Source organism: Microtus oregoni, unplaced genomic scaffold (genome assembly GCF_018167655.1).
Source record: "Microtus oregoni isolate MIOR12 unplaced genomic scaffold, Mior012 000080F_ref0000499, whole genome shotgun sequence".
Lineage (NCBI taxonomy): Eukaryota > Metazoa > Chordata > Mammalia > Rodentia > Cricetidae > Microtus > Microtus oregoni.
The window spans coordinates 1,135,846-1,143,079 of record NW_024544538.1 but is presented as its reverse complement, the minus strand read 5'-3'; positions in this window follow the sequence as shown (position 1 = coordinate 1,143,079).

Sequence of the window (7,234 nt, the reverse complement as noted above, 5' to 3'; positions counted from 1 at the left end):
ACTTTGTTCTTTACCACTGAACTCCCTTTAACGCAAAAGAACTTGAAATAGAAGGAAATATTGATTTTAGTTGTGTGCCCTATCTATCAGTCTCTAATGGATAGCTCTAGATCAGAGTACCTAGGCTGGCCTTGGACTTTTGGTACTCCTGCTACATCATCTTGTGTGCTGAGACCCAGGAATCACTTGGATTCTGTATTGATAAGGGCTTGTTTAAAAGATTTCCATTTTTTTCAGTAAGAATTGCAAAGATACAACTAAAAAACTTGAAATAACATACCTGTAAGCTGATTCAAATTCAATAATGTCCATAAAACACCAAAGAAACAATAATGTTTTAAATCACTTTTAACATGTATATGTTGGGGAGTTCAACATCAAAATAATTTTAAACCAAAAATTTTAAAACACATAATCTGTGGCATATTTCTTAGTTGTATGACATAGACTTAGTGGCTCAATGACCAAAAATGAAGGCATTAGAATATGGCAGAAACTTTAGAGGTAGTCATTGACACATTATGAGACAATATTTGGTTGTTACCAAGACACTTCTATGGGGAGTCCAGTTGATCTCTGTTGAAATAGAGACAGCTCCATGACCCAATATCTTATCGAGCAGAATTAATAAGATATTCTAGGGAATATTATCTATTAACTGCATTTTGGGTTAGTGGAGAGTGAGTCAAAAACTAGTGTCATAGGAATGAAAACTACTCAGGTAGAGCTAAGAATGAAAAACGAATATAGTCACCAAGACTTGTGACTGAAATTCTGAACTGGTGGCAGATATTCAGGAGGGGAAAGAACTAGAAGAGCCTGCTAGGGAAGAAAGTTTGTCCTTGGTTACTGTCACTGGCAGAATCTCAGCATCTTATGTTATAGTCCCAAGAATACTGCCAGCAGCAAGAACACAAAGAGAGGGAACTCCACATAATAGAGAGTCCCACATCCTACAGCATCAAGCTCATGATATTGGTCAAATTAGTCTTTGTATTTCTGAACATGAATTAGAGGGCCAATGCTCAAAAATGGGAATGTTGTCCAATAGTAGATGTTTCAAAAGTTATAGACACATTTTGATTATCACCATGCCTGGTGGGGGCTACCGACATTCAGAGCATGGGGACTAGTGAGCTTCCTTGCTCGAAAATACACAGAACCATATTATGCAATGAGTATCTGTCCTATATACCACAGAGCTTTAGAATCTTTTAGTAAGCTTTAATAATACAGATGAGAAAAAAGCATGTTATTTGAGTCTTGCCTTAATGCAACAGCAGCTTTTATACTACTGTTTTTCTGTATCTTTGACTTTTATGTTTTTCTTTGTTATGTGTAATGATTCCCAATCCTTTTATATAAACCTATTTATTTTAAGTTGGAGAAAACTTGTATTTCATTATGCTGTCTGATGTGGTCGTGTCTTTGCATTTGTATATTGAAATACGTATCAATTTACTGTAAATTACTTTCCTTTCATTCCTCATTTATATTTCTGTTAGGTCACTGTATTGATTTTATTTAAATTATGTATGTAGGTAGGGCATATCATCTATGAACTTCATTTGAGGATATTGAAGGATTGATGAGTCACAAAATACTTGTTATTAAGAGTCAGTATTAAGCCTTGTAAGGATGAAAACTACTGATAGAGACCCAAGAGTGAAAGATACGTCTAGAGAATAAAACTAGAAGTGATTGAAATCGTGACTCATAATTAGTGTAGTAGGTGGAAGAAATCTGTGTGAGTGAGCCCCAGCACCTGAAAGCTTCTGCCTGGAAGAATCATTGCTACTGTGCGCCAGACCCTTCTCATCTGCATAGAAACAGGTCTTCATAGTGATCTTTCTAAAATAGACTTCATCATATCTTCACTTTTCTTTTTTTTAAAAAAATATTTATTTATTTATTTATTATGTATACAATATTCTGTGTGTATGCCTGCAGGCCAGAAGAGGACAGCAGACCCCATTACAGATGGTTGTGAGCCACCATGTGGTTATTGGGAATTGAACTCAGGACCTTTGGAAGAGCAAGCAATGCTCTTTAATCTCTGAGCCATCTCTCCAGCCCCATATCTTCACTTTTCATATGAGGTCATCGGGGTCCAGAAAGAGCAAACTAGTTGTCATATTTCTCTTAGTGGCAGACCTGGAAATGGAAAATCTGTTTGGCTATGAGCTAAGTTTTATGCCTTTTACTGTCCTGCTATCTACTTTCCCACGGTTTCCAAAATAATGGTGGAGAAGAAAAGTGATAGGCATTCTCAGCCCTCTACAAGGAAATCATTTTGCAAGGATCTGTGATTGAGAATCTTTGAGTATTGATTGAGTACCTCAATTTGGGCCATGAAACACTTTTTTTTTTTGTTTTTATTTTTCGAGACAGGGTTTCTCCATAGTTTTTTTTTTTTTTTTTTTTTGGTTCCTGTCCTGGAACTAGCTCTTGTAGACCAGGCTGGCCTCGAACTCACAGAGATCCGCTTGCCTCTGCCTCCCAAGTGCTCGGATTAAAGGCGTGCGCCACCACCGCCTGGCTCATGAAACACTTTTTAAACCCATAGAACCCTCTTTCATTAAATGTATTAAATGAATTTTTAATACAAGTGAATACGGAATATGGGTAGTAAGTACAAGGTTAACAGAGAAAGAAGAGAAAACGGGGGTACCTGAAAGAATAGCAGAAGCTCCTCCCTCTCTCATGTGTGTGTAAGTGTGGGCATGTGAGTGGTGTATGTGTGTGAGTGTGTGTGGAGGGGTGTATGTGATCCCAGTGTATCCTATGTATATAAAAAGAAACCACAACAAGGATTTAGAGGATGCCCACTGTGTGCATGACAAAAAAAAATTCTATTAAGAAATAGAAGGCACAGCAAAATACTGTAATAAGGAGCCATCCTCTGGGAATGTGTGTTGCGGGGAATAAAAAGGCACCCTTACTACTTACAGGCCTCAGACCTCCAGGGAAAGAAAACTGGAACAAGGCCAGCTGGCCTGGGTCTGAAAAAGCCTGGGATAAAACTGGACTCGCCGAACATAGCAGACAATGAGGACTACTGAGAACTCAAGAACAATGGCAATGGGTTTTTGATCCTACTGCATGTACTGGCTTTGTGGGAGCCTAGGCAGTTTGGATGCTCACCTTACTAGACCTGGAAGGAGGTGGGAGGTCCTTGGACTTCCCACAGGGCAGGGAACCCTGATTGCTCTTTGGGCTGATGAGGAAGGGGGACTTGATCGGGGGAGGGGGAGGGAAATGGGAGGCAGTGGCGGGGAGGAGGCAGAAATCTTTAATAAATAAATAAATAAATAAATAAATAAATAAATAAATAAATAAATAAATAAATGAATAAATGAATAAATGAAAACTGGAACGAAATGTAGAAGCCGTACTAGCAAACTGTTAGCCAGATGTGCTGCCCAAAGGCTGGGATGAAGTCATACTTAACTCACTGAGCTAGCGTCAAGAGAAAAGAGTTAAGTGGAGAGGCCAAGGAGACAAAAAAATGTTTTGGGGCATGTTGTGGGCGTGAATACATCCAAAGAATCAACAGGAAATGAATAAAAGATTGTGGAGCTGCCTGCAGGGCTCCAGTGAAGCTAAGCTGCTGGGATTTATGCATTTGTTGATTATCCACTTTGTGCACTACCCATAGTAAATATTCAACCCAAGGCAGCTGCCTCTGCCTTTGTACCTTTCCCACTCCCGCCTCCCCCCAGCCAATGTTCTGTCTCATTTATTCCCAAATTGTGAGCAATCTGAGCAACAAAGTATAAAGACAGTGCATACACACATAGGGTTTGCTGCTTTACAAAAAATTTACATCAAAATTAATCTGACACATATTTAATGATATGCATAATTGTTATTGTGCTGGGTGGCAATTAGGCATAAATTGTAAACAGTTCGCATAAATGCCTGTAATTAGAATTACTTCCAAACAGTTAAACCAAATTCTTAGTTTCTTTCCTGAGTTTGTCAGCCTTAGTGTATCCCTCATCTGCATCCACGTCAGCAGTGAATGAGCTGGCATTAATCACCACCTTCATCCTGCACTTGTTTGGTAAAGCACAAAACCCTGGGGAGGGGGGGTGTCTCTTTGTCCGGCATCTATTTCTAACTTCCACTCAAAAAGCCCCTCTTCTGTACTGTTCTAATGCTGTCTTTTGCTAGTCTCTAGGGATACTCCCATCCTTTCAAGGTTTTCAGAAGGGTTAGAGGGTAGGTCCTTGGTAATTGTGGTAACATAGGGAGAGTAAATTGACTCTGAATATCAATATTCTGAACTCCATGGACTGGTGCTCTAGAAAATAAAAAAAGGCTGAATTAATTATCCACACTTCCTTCTCCTACCCTTGATCCCATGAAATGACTAAGTCACTTCACAAATGTCCCCAAGGGGATAGAATATCACCAAAAAGGACAGTCCTGCTCCAATCCAAACCTCGACCCCCCCTCCAAGTTGGTAGAGACAAGAATTGAAATGCCTAAGAATTTCAATTCTGGGTTACTTGATTTTGCCATTAATGACAGATGGTCTAAAAATTTCTAAGGAAACCAAAATACTTATGGGAATACCTGTCGGTAGATGAGCTGTAAGTCTCAAAGCTAGACCTGTACATCACAGTCTGCAGCCAATGAAATCTTGCTATTTACCTTCTCTGAACCTCAATTTCCTCATCTGTAAAATGATAATAAAAAGCAGAGTCTGGTTTGCAGGACCATTGGTGAGGATTTCATGGAACCATGTATATAAAATATTACCACATTGCCTGGAACAGAGCAAAATTTCATTTACCGTTAGATGCATTTGTATTACTGTGGCTATTGTTGCTTTTAGCTGTAGCCTTGGCTTCCTCATTACTGTGCTTGTTTCTCCGTGTGTTTACTTCTGTAGGAAGTAGAACTACAGGAAATGAATGTATGAAATGCTAGTGGTAAAATCTGGAAGGCAAAGTCACAGATGACCTTAAATCAAACAGAACAGCACAGATGGCTCAGACCCTCATCTATATTCCATATTTGTTAGAGGAGGTTGGTGCCGACCTGGAACACACTGAAGCCTGGCATTTAGAGGAGACCAAAGCCAGACCAGATTAAAATGATCATTAGAAACATCCATTTTGTCTATGGCCACGCCACCCTGAATGTGCCTGATATTGTCTTAGCTTAGAAGCTAAGCAAGGTCAGGCATAGCTACTACTTAATATTTGAAAGGGGGAATATTCACTTAATCACCAAAAATGTATTCACTGAACCCTCGGTGTAAGACCCTGAGGGTGCAAGGAGAATAGGCAAGATATTTTAGAAACTGAAAGAGAATGAAAGTTAATATATGCACAAGGGAACCAATGCAGAATATCTTCCACACACTGGAAGCAACAAAGATAAAAGATGCTCTCCTCTCTGTGTGAGAAGTTCAAGGAAGCTTTGCTTCAGAGAAGCAAGCATTGAATTAAGAGCATGAAATACTAAATCATATATTTAAAAAAAAACATAGTGACAATCAAGAGGCCTTTTCTACAATGCAACTTTAATTTTGGAACTTACTTTGTGCCTCTGAAATGCTGTTGATTTCATGGCTCCTCTTTTGGTTACCTTTACTCCACAAAAATCACCCCTACCAAATTAATATATTATAATCAAAAACTGATTTATGTTCATGGATTCCGTGGATCAGAAATCTGGGCATGCCACAGTGGAAATGGCTTATGTCTACCCCATGTATGGGACTTCATTTAGGAAACGTCAATGGCTAGGCATGTTTTGACAACAAAGAAGAAGAATCATCTATCTGCACTCACATATTTGACTGTGTTGGTATCTGTCAAGTAGTGCCCTGGCCATATACAATTAATGAAAGGCATTGCATCCATTAGATTCCTTTTCTCAATAAAAGAATATCAAAGGATTTATGAATGTGAAATGGACCTTATAGGTCTTGTATGGGAATCTCCCCAGAGACCATTAGCTAGTAAGCAGGGACATGAGAGGACAAGAAACAGTAATGGGTGGAAAAAATCTCCTGTGGCCTCTCCATGTGGCCTCCATTTTTGGGACCTTGGAGTATTTAGACTTCTTATAAGGTATTTTAGTGCTCTGATAGAAAGTTTGCCGCCAAGAAGGCCAAATAGACACCACTTTCTAAGGCCCAAATGTGCAAGTCCCTCCCTCCGTTCTCAAAGCTACTGCCGTACCCAGAATTTCATTCGTTGGTGCCTATGCCATGTTGTATTGTTCCAAATCATAATCATATTAGATTCAAAATGGAAAACATCAAATCTAACTGTTGATGGTAAGACAATTAATGAGTTTATGAACATTCTTTAGACTCTCCTAAGTTGCCCATCTAGCAAATCAGAACCATTGACTATTCATCCATTACTAAGTAGGGATTGAAAATTCCAAAACCATTTTTTTTCCAATATATTTTGAGAACTTATTTTGGGACAGGCACAGAAGTTCCAAGAGATACACATGAAAAATATAAATATATAAATTATTTCATAATGACCATTTTGCTATGTGATTATTATAATGACATTAAAGTCGGTCCTGAGAAGTAGGATATAATGGTATGTACAGGGAAGTCAATCTAGATGAGATATTCAGCAAATAATACAGCTGGTGGTAAATTTAAGAAAGGAGTGGAAAAAAGAACTAACTGTATCCAGGTCCGGTAAAGAGTATTCTAAGCCAAGGGAAAAGCATATGCAAATGTTCTAAGGCATAGACGAATTTATAGATTCAAGAAAGAGAAGTAAGGTCCCAATGTGGATAGAGCACACATACAGAAAATAATGATACAAGATAAGGTCAGACTGGTAGATAGGGGACAAACATGTAACTATTGAATAGGTCCCTTGCCCCTTAGCCTCTCTTCTCTAATTAAGCTCTACCTTTATTTACTTTAACACTACTTTCTGTCAGAAGGGTCATTATTTCTTTCCATGGAAGAAAAATAATAAAGGTAGGAGGAAGCGTGGTTTCTGCAGAAATAGTAAAGTGGAGTCAATATGATGGCAACATTTGAGCAGCTATTAGATGCTAGATGTTAGGTATCAGGGTCCAAAGTTTCTGCAAAGCCTTTACATAAATGAATATGTAAAACAAATTGGTTCAGAACATTTTTTTCTGCTAGCAATGATAGTGAACTAAGACCCCAGCAAAACAGACACCTCAGAAACTTGTCTCCCATTTTCCTATCATCTGCTTTTTCAACAACTTCTCA